General features: G+C 39.4%; 1 protein-coding gene and 1 long non-coding RNA gene across 4 annotated transcripts in view; one reads left to right on the top strand and one right to left on the bottom strand.

Annotated features, from left to right (window-relative positions):
* The window catches only part of TSHR (thyroid stimulating hormone receptor), a 157,518-nt gene that overhangs the window by 11,775 nt on the left and 128,956 nt on the right, over positions 1 to 16,787 (bottom strand).
* The window catches only part of LOC110261639, a 66,097-nt gene that overhangs the window by 36,541 nt on the left and 12,769 nt on the right, over positions 1 to 16,787 (top strand). Inside the window, exon 2 of the long non-coding RNA XR_002346022.1 lies at positions 4,001 to 4,257. This is a non-coding gene — a long non-coding RNA (uncharacterized LOC110261639). The remainder of the gene's footprint in view (positions 1 to 4,000; positions 4,258 to 16,787) is intronic.

Raw genomic sequence — 16,787 nt, 5'->3', positions numbered from 1 at the left:
CTTTTCTATTCTTTGCTGCATCTTTAGTACCTTCAGACTTATCCTGCCTTTCCCCCTGCTTTGTTTGTCTTGGTTTTAATCTTTCATGTTAGAAGGCTTTTTTTTTTTTTTTTTTTTTTGGCTGGTGTTCCTTCATGTCACATTCCTGCTTAAGAGCAAGGCACTAAAAATCTGAACAAAAGCCTGTCTTCAGTAGCCTTCGCTTTAGGGCAATTGTGTAGGGAGCTTGCTGTTATGCTGTTGAATCCTAAAATGCCAAAGTGGAGATCTTTTTGTTTTAGAGTTTTTCAACTACTTCAGAAAAGAGACTTTAGATTTCTAGCTTAGAGGGGAGGTGCTTGGCTGCTGGTATTTTGCATGAACAGGAGAGAGGGTTAACATTTCCAGATATAGACCTTCAAAAAACCCTTTTGTTTTTAGCCCATGTCTCGCTCTTGCCACATGCCACATGCCACATCCATCATCTCTAAATCCCCTACCCTTCAGAGGTTCTGCAGGACAAGGCAGTTGCCTTAGAATGTATGCTTCCTGTGAGTACTCTAAGTTTTGCCTTCCTTCTCTTCTGCCTTTTTTTTCTTCCAGAATTCTGTAGCTCTCCAGACCATTCATGTACCCTCACCTGTCCTCTTTGTCCTTGCAGATTTATGTACATTAACATTTTCTTTCACATCTTCTAGGGGATCTCAGGAGAGAGAAGAAATAAAAGCTTAGGATCAATGCATCATTTTTAACTGTTGGTCACTGCTCCATTTAGCATGTAGAAGTGTGCAAGAGCTTAGAATGAATACTTGCTGAAGTGCTGAGCCTCAATGGACAGTATCCCAAGCCTGAAGTTGATGGAGAAAGAGTCTCAGTCTGAAGGAACCCTCCAACTTAATAAGGCAGGGACACTTTTAAGTTATTTGAAGCTATATCTTTCTGCATTCATCTAAGTTTTTTGACCACCTTGCATTCAGAATTTCCCAATAGTGTGCCTTTTTAAAAAATAAAACCTTCAAAATGTAGTTAATTTTTTTTTCAGTTTTGTTTTCACAGTGAGAAGAATATGGAGAGTAGCTACCATCAGTTAAGGGACCTGAATTCATTTGTGTATACAGCCATATAGATGGAAGCCTACAAGCTGGAGGGCCACCTTCTCTCTTACTGACCCTGGCACTTTCCACCAAGAGCTGATCAAGCGGTGGGCACTGAGCTTCATGAGAATTTGTCTCTAGAAAGTATTTACTAACAAAACAGAATGCAGCTGGGCTGAGCCTGGCAGACAGTTTGAAGTCTAATTGTCTAGGTCATGGGAACCATCACAAGTTAAGTGTCTAATGAAAGTAACAGGACCTGAATTTGGAGGGGGTGAGTCCTGCAGGGTTATGTACCAGGCAAGAATATCACCAAATTTTTGCGATGCCAAGGGGGAAAAAAGAGCCAACTAATGTTGGATGTCATAGGAAGAACAAATTGCTCTTCTGAAGCAATTATGTGCTCTAGCATTCCCAGACATTGGAACACTTTCCATTTTTTTGTGAAATATTGTGTCACTATCAAATATATGATTAACCTTTGGTGAATTAAATCTCAAATTAAATAAGCACTAATCGGCTTGTCAATGTTTCAACAGTGATTGTGAGTCTCTTTTATGTTTGCTTGTAATGAATGTGGGCTCTTCCAAAGGTCAACATGTAGAAGCTGATCCATTATGAATGTGTAACATCTGTGAATTGGTAGCTGAAATGCATCTAAGAGTAGAAAGAAGATTAATTTTCTGCTTAAAAGGCAGTTTAATTAATTTATTGATACTGAATTAAAAATATCAAGAGTTGGGGAGGAGGAGGGAGTGGGATGGACCAGGAATTTGGGGTTAATAGATACAGACTATTGCCTTTGGAATAGGCAATGAAATCCTGTTGTGTAGCACTGGGAACTATGTCTAGTAACTTAGGATGAAGCATAATAACATGAGAAAAAACAATGTCTACGTGTATGTGTAACTGGGTCACCATGGTGTATAGTAGGGAAAAAAAATAATGTATTGGGGAAATAAAAAAAAAAAAAGAATCCTAATGAGAAAGGAAAAAAAATCAAGAGTTTAAGAGCTTTAAATTCAAGACAGTGAGCTTTTCTAATTATTTGTTTGAAGAATTTAAAAATAGCATAGGGATTTATACAGTAAGTATTTATTGATTGCTTTCTATGTCTCAGGTACAATTCTAGAATATAGGGTTATTGCAGTAATCTAAACACAGAGAAATTACTGCTTTTATCATTCTTACATTTTAGTGTGAGAGAGGGATTTTTGTTTGTTTGTTTGTTTTGGTCTTTTCTAGGGCCTCATCTGCAGCATATGGAGGTTCCCAGGCTAGGGGTCTAATCAGAACTGTAGCCGCAGGCCTACACCACAGCCACAGCAATGCGGGATCTGAGCCACGTCTTCAACCTACACCACAGCTGATGGCAACGCCGGATCCTTAGCCCAATGAGTGAGGCCAGGGATCGAACCCACAACCTCATGGTTCCGAGCTGGGTTCATTAACCACTTCGCCACCACGGGAACTCCTAGTTTTTAGTTTTTTAGGGCCATACTTGTGCCATATGGAAGTTCCTAGGCTATGGGTTGAACCGGAGCTGCAGCTGCCAGTGATAGCCACATCAACAGCCACAGCCACAGCAATATAAGATCTGAGTCACATCTGCAACCTACACCACAGCTTATGACAATGCCAGATCCTTAACCCACTGAGCAAGTCCAGGGATCAATCCCATATCCTCATGGGTACTAGTTGGGTTCATAACCTGCTGGGACACAATGGGAACTCCCCATTTTTAAAAAAGTAAAACACACAGGATCTTAGATGGTGAAAATAAGTACCATGAAGAAAAGGAACACAGTGTAGGGGAAAGGGAGAACCCAGAAGGAGGGTCACAATTAGAGTTGGGAGAGGGTATTAGGAAAGGCCTCATCAAGGAGATAGTTGAGCGAAAGTCTGAAGAAGGTAAGGGAGAGAGTCATATTTGTATCTGGGGAAGAGCATTCCATGCAGAGACCAGTCTGTGCAAAGGCCCTGAGGTGACAGTGTACCTGGTGTGTTTGAACAGGCAAAGAGGCCAGTGAAGTTGGAGCTGAGACAGTGGGGGAAGAGGGTGGGTAGGACTTGTGTGGGAAGAAGTCAAAGAGGTTATGGAAAGCTAGATCATGTGTGTTTGTAGGCCATCAAAAAGACTTTGTCTTTTCATCAGTATGAGATCAAGAGCCTTCAGATGAATGGTATAAACAGGCTTTTTAAAAAAGGATCCATCTGACTACTGCTTTGAAAGTAAGCCAAAGGGAGAAAAGGGTAGAAAGGAGGCCAGCAAAAGAAAGGATGATGCCTTGGACCAGAGTGGTAGCCATGGGGAAGCTGAGAATGGTTGGAGTTTGTATAGACTTAAAAGGTAGAATCAATGAGTTTTTATAATGGATTGGATATGGGTATGAGAGAAAGTGAGGTCAAGAATGACTCTATGTGAGTTCCCGTTGTGGCTCAGTGGTTAACAACTCTGACTAGGAACCATGAGGTTGTGGGTTCAATCCTTGGCCTCGCTCAGTGGGTTAAGGATCCAGTGTTGCCGTGAGCTGTGGTGTAGGTCGCAGACATGCCTCAGATCTGGCGTTGCTGTGGCTGTGGCCATGGCTGTGGCTGGCAGCTGTTGCTCTGATTAGACCCCTAGCCTGGGAACCTCCATATGCTGTGAGTGTGGCCCTAAAAAAGGCAAAAAAGACAAAAAAAAAAAAAAAAAAAAAGAATGACTCTATGACATATAGTCTGCAGCTTGAAGAATAGAGTTGCCATTTCCTGAGCTGGGGAAGGCTGAAGGTGAGGTAGGTTTGGAGGGAAGGATCAGGGGTCCAGTTTGGACAGGTCAAGTTTGAGATACATATTCGACATCCAGGTAGGAGTGTCAAGCAACAATGTGTTATAAGGTTGCAACGTGGTAGAGTTGTCTGGTGATTTCTATTTTGGTATCACAGGTATTATAAAGAGGCATATGAGTGGATGAGATGACCAAGGATATGGATGAAGAAAGATAAAGACCAAAGATGGAACCCTGGGGCACTCCAACAATAAGAGATCAGGAAGAAGAGTAAGACTCAGAAAAGAAGACCAGAAAGGAGCAAATCAGAGGTGTGGAGAAAAGCTAAGAGAGAATGGTATCTTAGAAGCCAAAAGAAGAAGGTAATGCAGAGAGGATCAAGTCATCAAGAGTCAAATGCTTCTGAGGCACAAAGTAAGAATTGGCCATTTGATTTAGCAACTGTGGAATTCACTGGTGACCTTGAAAAGAGCATGGTGAGAACCTGATTGGAGTGGGCTTAAGAATTCTAGCCAACTCTTTCGTGAGGTCTTCTTGCAAAAGGACACAGAAATAGAAATGGAGTTGAAGGGCTATTTTTAAATAAGCTTTTCAATAATAGCTCTTAAAGATAAGGAATATTTTAAATATAAAATAATTCCTAAAAATAACAACTCTTTAAAGTCATCAAACACTCAGTGTTCCAAGAGGGCAAGGTAATTGTCTCTTTGGAGTCAGGCTCTAAATAGACCCAGATGTTGGAGCTGACTGATATGTTTCTTAGGTGTCTTTTATCCATGGGCTCAAGAAATATTGCTTTAATATGAGGGAAACAATAGCGTATTTAAATACTGATGGGAGATAATCCAGTAAAGAGGAAAATATAGATGCTATGGGTCAGATAGGTAAGGATTGCTATAGCAATGCCCATGAATTACTAAGAGGGCATAGGATCCAAGACCCTGGTGAAGGGCCCAGCCTTGTAAAGTGATTTAAAATTCAGGAAAGAAAACAGAAGATGTGGACATAGATACAGAAAGATGGATAGATGTGGTCGTAGGAACATGAGGAATTCTTTTCTGATTGATTTTATTCTAAATGGCATGGAAGTCAAGGTGATTAACCCAGCATGAGCATGAGAAGAGGACTAGATAATTGAGGAGATGGAAGGAAGTATGACGTGTTCATCCAGGAGAGTGGGAGAGTGGCTGGGGAAATGAAATGTTATTGCTTGGAGTGAATGATCTGAAGTGAAACCACTTGCCATGCCCACCTACAAAAGCCCAGGCTCACAGTAGATGGGGCTTTAACCAAGGCAGGATTTTTCCAGGCAAGGGTGATAAGAGAGAGGGCCAAGGTAGTTTTTGGGTATACAAGTCAGTGCTTATAATGATAGATCATGGAATTTCACCTTCCTAAGGAAGGGATGAAGATATAAGAAAGGTGAAAGACAGTGAAATTTTAGTACCAGACTGTAGCTCCTAGTATGATCAAAAAATTGAAGGAATGACTGTATTGGAAGGAAATATATGGAAAGACAGCAGGACGTTTGAGATGGAGATTAGAAAGGGTTTGTAGTCACTGGGAATGACAGCTATGGCCATAGTTGCAAAGTCTAAAGATGAAGCAGAGGACAGGGTATTGGGGGAGGGAAGTCAGAGACCGAGGTACAGAAAAGAGGGTACATACAGATATTGAAATCACCAAAAATTATGAGAGGAGTAGTGTTAGAGGAGCCAATAATAATGCATCAGGAACTGAGATCTTCAAGAAATGACTGGATTTTGAAGTTCATGCATAAAAACCAAAAGATATTTGAGTGGTAATATCAGAGGGCATGAGAGCCAAAGTTGAGGAGTGGTTTTAAGAAGGAGAGATAACAGTCCAAAAGCAACAGTGAGGAGGCAGAAGGGTATCTGCCTCGACTTCATGTTACATGAACTGTTTATGTTTCTACGGCATGCGTGAATAAGAGCATGTTTTAAGATTAGCTATTCTACTTTAAGATCCCTCCACGATGCCAGTGTCCACAGGTAAATGTCATTAATTTTTTTCATTTGAGGATTGAATTGCAACATGAATTTGCAAGTTGTTTGAACATGTACTGCTTAGCTACTGTGTTTGCCCATTTTCAGAGAACCCATAAGAAAAAAGATGTTCTTATTATAACTTGAATACCAAGACAAACAATTGAGGAACAGAAATGTTAAATGATCTTTGCCCTATCTATTGTTTTGGCTTGAAATTATTCATCATTCATCAAATATTTAAGAAGTTTCTGCTATGTGCTAGGCATTGTATCAGGTACTGGGGTTACTACTGTGGGGAAAGATAGACAAAAATCCCTTTTCCCACTGCATTTATGTACTAAAAGAGGGAGAAAAAGAGTAAACAAGTCAGTAAATGTCTAAAATGTCTAGAATTTTGGATGGTGATAAGAATCATGGAGAAAAATAAAGCAAAGAAGTGGGATGAAGAGTGACAGGCAGGAGTTCCCGTCGTGGCGCAGTGGTTGACGAATCCGACTGGGAACCATGAGGTTGCGGGTTCGATCCCTGCCCTATGCTCAGTGGGTTGACGATCCGGCGTTGCCATGAGCTGTGGTGTAGGTTGCAGACGCGGCTCGGATCCCTCGTTGCTGTGGCTCTGGTGTAGGCCGGTGGCTACAGCTCCAATTCGACCCCTTGCCTGGGAACTTCCATGTGCCGCGGGAGCGGCCCAAAAAATAGCAACAACAACAACAAAAAAGACAAAAGACAAAAAAAAAAAAAGGGGGGAAAAAAAAAAGAGTGACAGGCAACTTCATATTTAAATTGGGAATTCTCAGAGTTCCTGTCATGGCGCAACAGAAGCAAATCCAACTAGGAACCATGAGGTTTCAGGTTCAATCCCTGGCCTCGCTCAGTGCGTTAAGGATCTGGCATTGCCTTGAGCTCTGGTGTAGGTCTCAGACATGGCTCGGATCTGATGTTGCTGTGGCTGTGGTGTAGGCCGGTAGCTGTAACTCTGATTGGACCCTTAGCCTGGGAATTTCCATATGCCGTGGGTGTGGCCCTAAAAAGCAAATAATAATAATAATAGTAATAATAATAATAAAGATTAAAAAATAAGTTGTGAATTCAGGGAAGACCTCAGTGAGATGCTTACATTTAAGCAAAAACTGGAAGGAGGCAAAGGAGCAAGGCCCATGGCTATCTGGGAAGGAGCCTCTCTGGTAAAGAAGACAGCTAGAGTATAATCCCTAAGGTGAGGCCTGTTTAGGGTGGCTGGAGTGCAGTGATGAGGAAAGGTGTAGGAGATGGGATCAGAGATAATGAATGGGTCATGGGTGGAGGGCAAACGGTCCAGTCTTTGAAGGTCTTTGTGAAGACTTCGGTTTTTTTCAGAGTAAGATAATCAAGAACTGGAGGGTTTTAGGTAGACATTTAAGAAAATGATCAAGTAAAGTTGGAGAATCACACAATTGTAAGATTAATTTTTTTTTTTTTTTGGTCTTTTTAGGGCTGCATTTATGGCATATGGAAGTTCCCAGGCTAGGGGTCGAATCGGAGCTGCAGCTGCCAGTTTACACCACAGCCACAGCAATGCCAGATCCCAGCTGTGTCTGTGACCTACAGTATAGCTCATGGCAATGCCAAATCCCTAATCCACTGAATGAGGCCAGGGATGGAACCCAAGTCCTCATGGATACTAGTTGGGTTCGTTACCACTGAGCCATGATAGGGACGCCTACAAGATTAATCTTATGTGAAAGGGGTTGTTGACCTGACGTGTTAGGAAGAGGCGTTAGATTTTAGACATTCTGAGTTAGTGCTGGGTTTGCATACTAACATTACCGCTTATGGCCAAGTGACCTTGGGGACTTACTGATATCTCTTCCCGCTGGTTTTCTCATTTGTTCAATAGGGATAATGATACTTACTATTGAGTAGTTAGAAACACTCAAGAAGGTGATATACTATCTGTAAAGAACCTAGCACATAGCTGCAGCTCAAATATGGCTCCTTTTATTAGTAAGAAAATGCTTGTCTAAAGATTCAGATGATCATGGAGTTCCCATCGTGGCACAGTGGTTAACGAATCCAACTAGGAACATGAGGTTGTGAGTTCGATCCCTGGCGTTGCTCAGTGAGTTGAGGATCCAGTGTTGCCGTGAGCTGTGGTATAGGTTGCAGACACGGCTTGGATCCTGCATTGCTGTGGCTCTGGCGTAGGCTGGTGGCTACGGCTCTGATTAGACCCCTAGCCTGGGAATCTCTATATGCTGTGGGAGCAGCACTAAAAAAGGCAAAAAGCCAAAAAAAAAAAAAAAAAAAAAAAAAAAAAAAAAAAAGATTCAGATGATCACAAATTACCAATCTTTTCTTGAAGACTTTTTGTACAAACAAAATTGCTTTGTAGCTCATATATCACTGTTTCCTTAGTTTTATCATTCTTGTGTTTGCATAATTACACTTCGTTTAAGCCTAAAGCTTCCATAACTGATGAAATCTCATGGAGTTTCCTGTCTCAGCATAATGCATCCTGCAATGAAAACTACGTGTATACTATAATTCAGTAAGGTTGGAGCTCCTCCACACAGTAACGAGAGGAAATGATGGCACTTTATTGCCAATACTTAAATGCTGGAACACAAACATAGCCTCTTTAGTGCTGAGCCCTCTCCCCTCCCCTTCCCACCCCAACATGCATACGAAGTGACCATCACCAGCAGCCTCAATGCTACCAGTGAGAAATGAAAAGTCTACTTTCTTTTAGAGCATTTATTTCTCTTAGATTCAGAAGCAGAACATAATTAACAAAATGGATTTCGGAGACTTGGCAGAGATAGTGTGTCAAAATGAAAACCCTTAACTACCTTATTTCCTTTCACCTGTTCCAACAGTAAAAATCCCATAGGCGTCAAAGATTTCGTGTCTGTCCATATTTACTAGGGAAGAATTGAGTGCCTAATTGTGCACATTGTAAACTGCTTCTTTATTTATATTTGTGGGTTATTTAATGAAAAATTTAATCCCAGGTTGATTCACCCCTCCTATCAGTTAGCCTGTGGTCAGTGTCTTTTAGTTTACTATAAAATCATGAGTAGAACTTGCTACCGAACAGAGTACACATGATTTTTGTCTCATCTATTTGGCCCTAACAATCTCATCTGTCTTCTTTCATCACATGAATAATTGAGACTTGTTATGGGTGAAATCACCAGAAATTACAAATGGAGTAGTGTGAAGAGGTCAGAGTCTTTTGGGATTTATAATATAAAATAAAATAATTTATATAAAAATGTTTAGCACTGAAACTAGTAGGCGCTACTAAAAGTTAGATTTATTTGCACTTAAAGTTGCAAGGAAAAAAAATGTGTTCCCTCTCGCTTTTTACTCTGAAGATTCATCACTGTTGAGGGCTCTTGGCTATAGAGCAATGATTAGTTAATAAAACTGTTCAGAATGTATATGGCTTAGAAATTCTTTTTCTAAGTTTTTTTCTTTAAACTTCAAGTGTTGTTTTCCCAAAATTCAGATTCAACAAAAATTCTCTTATAGTCTATCAGTTTTAATCAGAATAAAAAGCCCTTAAACAACTGACTTTAGCAAAACTGAATTACAAGAAACAGTTAATGGATTTGTGAATCATTCTTCCTTAGGGATGCAGTCACCCTAGTTTACTCTTTGGCTTGGCGTAAATACAAAAACCTTTACTCAGACTGAATGCCCTGATGTAAAATGCATAATCATTAGAGGCCATTGCTCTAGAAGAGTGGCTCTCAGTGCTTTGGAGAACTTTATTTAAAGTAAAAATCTTTTGAGAATGATAGCAGTTGGGCTTTTAGTCAGTTGAAGAAAACCAAAGATTTGACTTTGAGGATCTTTGCAATAACTGCATTATCCTTCTCCTGCCAGAGTCAGCCCCCTAGTTGGGAAATGCTCTGTAAATTTCTCAATAGTTATAAAAATAACCTTATCATTACAGATTGTTGTAACATAATGTATTAATCCTTTCTTCTCATATCAGTGGCTATGGTAGTAAGAGATGCTACTGATCAATAAATTTGAATTTTAGGGGAACCCAATATCCTGAATTGTTGACATAACTCCTCTAATCTAAAGATTCCTAAGGCTGAAGTAGACCATCCTTTTGTTTTTAGCAAGAAGCCAGCATGCACACAATTCTGGAAAGGGCATTGTCTACTCTTTCTCTTCAAATTCTTCTGTGACCTTCCTTGAAGCTCTCAGGGACTCTACAAGATGGGTGCAGGCTCTCTCCTTTGCTGCGCCTCTGGAGATGAGGGTGTATGACTTAGGGGGATGACTTGTTTTTGCTTCCCCAACAACCCAGCTCCCCTGGCATGGGTCTGGCTTGGTGCCCAAGTGGGCACCGCAAGAGGTCTATTTGTCTTCGCAGTTCACTTTACATCCCAAGAGCAGAGCAGCCTAGCAAACCTCCTCCAGTTTCCAGCTGTTCCAAAACCTCTGCTGGCAGGCACAGAAGGGAAGGCAGGGAACATTAGGCTTATTAGATCTTTGGGCTCAATTTCCCTCCCTCTGAGGGAGGGCCAGTACCTGCCAAACAGCTGGGACGGAGCTACCCCGGGGTTAATATAGTCAGGGGTGAAGGTGCACAGAGGCCAGGGCAAGAAGGCAGGGGGTGAATTGAAGGGCCACAGACTGTAATGGCTTATGCAACTATGCCTAGTCTTTCCATGGTCACCCTTCAGTGGGTCACCCTCACCTGCTAAGTCAGGCCATGTTCCCCATGATATGATTTCGACACAACACACTTTTCAGACACAATACTTTGGCCCAAATTATATTTGAGGTTTTTTTGTTGTTGTTGTTATTGCTGTTGCTCCTAAAAATATATCCTATGTTTTCCCATAGGCTTTCCTTCATTCTTTCTCTTATAATTTCTCTATCTGTTGCCATTCTACATCTCTTCTGAAGATCAACTCAAATACTATCTCCTTAATGAGGCCTTTGCTAGTCAACCTCAGCAGAAATCATATCTTGATTATCTAACTACTTTTTACATTAAACTTATAGTTACTTTTTCACAGTTCTCCTGAATTTGATTGTAATCTCTTTCAAGGTAGAGGCTGTGTCTTATGACTTTCATGGAGTTTAGTAGGTGTTCGTAAAATGTCTGCAGAATGAGTAAATGAACACCTTGTGTGAGTTTCAAATTAGCCATTTTTCCTTAGGCAAAAAAAAGAGAAAGGGAATAATTTAGAGATGACAGTACTCAAACTGATTTCATTTGGGCCAAAAAATTTACACAACTCAGTAATAAAATGGCAAACAACCCACTTTTTAAAATGAGTAAAATATTCCAACAGACCCTTGACAAAAGAAAATATATAAGTGGCTAACAAGTACATGAAAACATGCTTAACATCATTAATAATCAGGGAAACACAAAGTAAAACCTCAGTGAGATATCACTTCACACCCACTAGCATGGCTGGCATAAAAAGACTTATAATACAGTGGGTTGACAATAATGAAACTCTCATACTTCACTGGTGGGAGTAGAAAATGGGACAATCATTTTGGAAAACAATTTGACAGTATTTTCTACAAAGTTAAATATACATCTATCCTCCAACCTGACAATGGTACTCCTAGATTTTTGTACTCGAAAAAGAAAAAGAAACGTGGTTGTCTATGGGAAGGCAGGGCATGAGAGAACTTTCTGGGTGATGAAAATGTTCTAAACCTTGACCAAGATAGGGCTTTCCCAAGGTTTTCCAAAACTCACCAAACTGCACACTTTAAAACTGTGTGTGTTATTGTGTATAAATTACACCTCAGAAAAAAAAAAAAGTTTTGCCCAGGATCAACCTAGAATATCATGTATTCAACACACCTATGGATTTCAAGTATGCTAGAAAAACCCTGCCATAATTTTTTAGCCATCTAGTCATCTTGTGAAGACCATTATGAGTCAAAAGAAATAAACTAAAGACTTATTTTTTTCTAAATCAAGATGGCAGTGCCATGTTTCTTGGGTTTTCAGATGAATAACTTGATCAGCTAACAGCAACAATAGGTTATTTTTGACGTTTGTTTATGTTGATACATGTAATGCAAACTCAAGGATATTATCACAGAGATTTCCTCTTCTTAGGAGTTACTTATAATAGTAAGTGGGATCATAATAATATAGTCATTATCAATAGGAAGTTAAATACTTATTAGAGTGAGTTACATAATTTAGACCTTAGAGAACTCTGGTTATTAGGGAAGGCATTACATTTCAGTGTGTTCTTTCCTTGGGGATTATAAATACCAAGAACTTCTCTTTCAAAATAAGATGAAAACAAGATAATAAAAAATGGAAAGTACAAAAATGGAAAAGGAGACAGCATCTTGATTTAAAAAGCAATACATAAAAAGTGTTTTGACGCTAAATTTAAAAGGCTTTTAAAAATTAGCAAAAATTAGAGGCAAGATCTCACTTTAAATATTATACCTGTTTTAAATGAGATTCTTTTTAAAGAAATGACCCTGAAAAAAAAGGTGGTGAGCTAAATGGGCAAATGTGACTTTGTGTTAATAGTTGGAGATGATTGTATTTGTTCATAAATACCTTTATGAGGTAGAGATGTATTCCAGTCCTCTCCTCTTTAAGATTTTAAGAGGTTGAGATTTTCCAAGTTTGGCTTTTACGCAAACTCACAGCCAAATTATGGCTGTTTGTTATTCAGTTATAACTGATCAAATATTTATCGAGTACTTGCTGCCCTCTAATTTGAAGTGGGTGGATTACACAATGTATAAGATACAGTCCATTTCCTCTACAATCTTAAAATCTAGTTATGTGGAGAAGATATGAGGGAAATAAAGTAATGAAGATTTTGTCTCTTTCTGATGCCCCAGAAGCAACCATTTTCAACTTCTGGTATTCTTTCTAAAATTGAACATATTTCTTGATTTATTGGTTTTTACCTCACCCACCAACTCCCTAGTGTGGAAGTTGAGGATTTAGCTCTCTTCCACCAGCCTGCACAGCACATGCATCCTTCTGACACGCCCTCTTACTCCCCTGAAACAATTTTAGGACATATTTGGTTAAATCCATTTTTAGGATTTTGATTATTACAAGTCTGTATATTGTGATTTCATTTTCTTTCTGTGTAACTTTGTTTTGCTACTTCATGAGATGTCTTTCTCTTTTATTTATATTTTTGCTTTGAATGGACGTCTTGCTCTAGAGTGCTCTAGAGTTCTTAAAATACCTCTCTACCCAGTTTTTCATAAAGTCAATCAATCCCATCAGATAATCTATCCATCCCCTTTTACTTGTAGAACTTTCTTTTGGAGCCCTCCTGGTCTCAAGATTTCTAAGACCTCCCTTTTTGGTCACCATGGGAATTCCATTTGCCTCTTTCCTGTGTTGATCACTGTTTCTGAATTCCTCTTTTTTTTTCTTTATTGGTCTATGCTCCAAGAAAAGGTGAATGGGAAATCAAGTTTCTGAGACATTAACCCATCTTAAAATGTCTTTGTTTTACCTTCATCTTTGATAAATAGTTTGGAAATCACTTTCCCTCAAAATTTGAAGGGTGTTCTCTGTTGTCTGTCTTTCAGTGTTACTGCTAAGACATGGTATTCTGATTCTCCATCATCACAGGTATCAGGATTTTTCTCTCTAGAAGCTTCTGGTACTTTCTCTCTATCATAGCGTTTTCATATCTTATGACGTACCTCCATGAGCTGTTTTTGTTCATATTGGTTCTTTATGTGTCTTTATATTCGGAAAACTCATTTCCTTCATTTACAGAAATCTTCTCCCACAATTTTCTTTCTTGTTTTAAATTGAAATACAATTCACGTACAATGTCAGGTTAGTTTTAGGCATACAGCATAATGACTTGATATTTAAATACATTACAAAATGATCACCATTAGTCTAGTAACCATCTGTCTCCATACAAAGTTATTACAATTTCATTGACCGTATTTCTTATGCTACATAGTACATCCTTGTGACCTATTTTATAACTGGAAGTCTGTACCTCTTAATTCCCTTCACCTATTTTATCCAACCCACCACCCCCTTCCCCTCTGGAAACCACTCTTTTTTCTATGTATCTATGAGTCTGTTTTTATTTTGTTTGTAAGATTCCACATGCAAGTGAAATCATACGGTATTTGTCTTTCTCTGTTTGACTTATTTCATTTAGCATAATACCCTCTAGACCCATCCATGTTATCCCAAATGACAAGAATATGACAAGAATTCATTTGTTTTATGGGTAATACTCCAGATAGATAGATAGATAGATAGATAGATAGATAGATAGATAGATAGATAGATAGATAGATAGATAAATGTCACATCTTCTTTATCCATTCATCTGTTGATGGACACTTAGGTTGCTTCTATGCCTTGGCTATTGTGAATAATGCTGCAATGAACATAGGGGTGCATGTGTGTTTTCATTTTCTTCAGGTAAAAACTCATATGTGGATTTGTACATATGGAAGTACTATTTTTTATTTTTTAATGAATTTCCATACTATTCTCTACAGTAATGATACCAATTTATGTTCCCACCAGTAGAGCTCAAGGATTCCCTTTTCTCCACATCCTCACCAACACTTGTTGTTTGCTATTTTTTTTTTTTTGATAATAGCCATTCTGACAGATGTGAGGTGATTATCTCATTGTGGTTTTGATTTGCATTTCCCTGATGATTAGTGATTTGAGCGTTTTCATGTGCCTGTTGTATGTTTTCTTTCTTTTTTGCCTTTTTTTTTTTTTTGGCTTTTTAGGGCCTCAACCGCAGTATATGGAGGTTCCCACGCTAGGGGTCGAATCAGAGCTACAGCTGCCAGACTACGCCACAGCCACGGCAACACAGTATCTGGGCAGTGTCTGTGATCCACACCACAGCTCATGGCAATGTTGGATCCTTAACCTACTGAGCGAGGCCAGGGATTGAATGGGCAACCTTATGGATATTAGTCAGATTCACTTCTGCTGCACCACAACAGGAACTCTTTTTTATCTGAGACTACAACTATGGCATATGGAAGTTCCCAGGCAAGGGGTCGAATCAGAGCTTCAGCTGCTGGCCTATGCCACGGCCACAGCAAGGCTGGATCTGAGTCTCATCTGCGACCTATGCTGCAGCTTGCTACAATGCTGGATCCTTAACCCACCGATCAAGGCAAGGGATTTAAACTCCCATCCTCATGGACACTAGTTGGGTTCTTAACCCACTGAACCACAGTGGGAACTCCTGTATGTCTTCTTTAGAAAATGTCCATTCATGTCCTCTGCCCATTTTTTAATTGGATTGTTTATTTTTTGATGTTAAGTTGTATGGGTTCTTTGTATGTTTTGGATATCTACCCCTTGTCAAATACATAATTTACAAATATCTTCTCCGTTTCAGTAGGTGGCCTTTTAGTTCTGTTGATAGTTTCCTCTGGTGTGAAACAGCTTTTTAATTTGATGTAGTCCCATTTGTTTATTTTTGCTTTTATTTCCCTTGTTTGAGGAGACAGATCCAAAAAAATACTGCTAAGACCAATGTCAAAGAGCATATTGCCTATGTTTTCTTCTGGGGGATTTTATGGCTTCAGATCTTACATGAAGTCTTTAATCCATTTAGGGAGTTTATTTTTGTACATGGTGTGAGGAAGAGGTCCAGTTTGATCCTTTTGCATGTAGCTGTACAATTTTCCCAACACCACTTTTTTCTTTTTTTGGTTTTTAAGGGCTGCACCTGTGGTATATGGAAGTTCCTGGGCTAGGGGTCAAATTGGAGCTGCAGCTGCTAGCCTACACCACAGCCATAGCAACATGGGATCCGAGCCACATCTGCAACTTATGCTGCAGCTTGCAGCAATGCCAGATCCTTAACCCACTGAACAAGGCGAGGGATCTAACCTGCACCCTCATGGATACTAGTCAGGTTCTTAACCCACTGAGCCACAATGGGAACTCCTCAACACAACTTATTGAAGAGGGTGTCTTTTCTCCTCCTTTGCCATAGATTAATTTACCAAATGAGCATGGGTTTATTTCTAGGCTTTGTTCCATGGGGCTATGAGTCTGTTTTTGTGCCAGTACCATATTGTTTGATTGCTATAGGTTTATAGTATAATTTGAAATCTTTCTTAAGACTTTTTTGGCTATTTAGGATCTTTTGTGTTTCCATGCAAATTTTAGACTTGTTATAGTTCTGTGAAAAAATGTCGTTGGTATTTTTATAGGAATTGTATTGAATCTGTAGATTGTCTTGGGTCATTTTAACAATATTAACTCTTCCAATCCATGAGCATGTTATATCTCACCATCTGTTTGTGTCATCTTCAATTTCTTTCATCAGTGTATAGTTTTCTGAGTACAGGTCTCTTACCTCCTTAGACTTATTCCTAGGTATTTTATCCTTTTAGATGAGATTGGGATTTTTTTCTTTCTTTTTAGGGCAGCACCCACAGCATATGGAAGTTCCCAGGCAAGGGCTCAAATTGGAGCCATAGCCGCTGGCCTATACCACAGCCACAGCAACACAGGATCCAAGCCATGTCTATGACCTATACCACAGCTCATGGCAATACCAGATCCTTAACCCACTGAGTGAGGCCAGGGATCGAACCTGCATCATCATGGATACCAGTCAGATTTGTTTCCACTGAGCCATGATGGGAACTCCAGAAATTGTTTTCTTAATTTATCTTTCTGATAGTTCATTGTTAGTGTATAGAGATACAATTGATTTCTGTATATTAATTTCATATCCTGTAACTTTACTGAATTCATTGATGAGTCTAGTAGTTTTTTGGTGGCATCCTTAGGATTTTATATGTACAGTATCATGTCATCTGCAAACAGTGACAGTCTTAACTTCTTCGTTTCCAATTCGGATTCCTTTTATTTCTTCTTGTCTGATTATTTTCACAGGTCTAGCTATGACCAGAACTTTCTTGACTTCATTTTCACAGTTCTAGCTG

This window comes from Sus scrofa, chromosome 7 (assembly GCF_000003025.6).
Source record: "Sus scrofa isolate TJ Tabasco breed Duroc chromosome 7, Sscrofa11.1, whole genome shotgun sequence".
Taxonomy (NCBI): domain Eukaryota; kingdom Metazoa; phylum Chordata; class Mammalia; order Artiodactyla; family Suidae; genus Sus; species Sus scrofa.
Note: the sequence above shows the minus strand (reverse complement) of the source record. Positions and strands in the feature narration are given on the sequence as shown.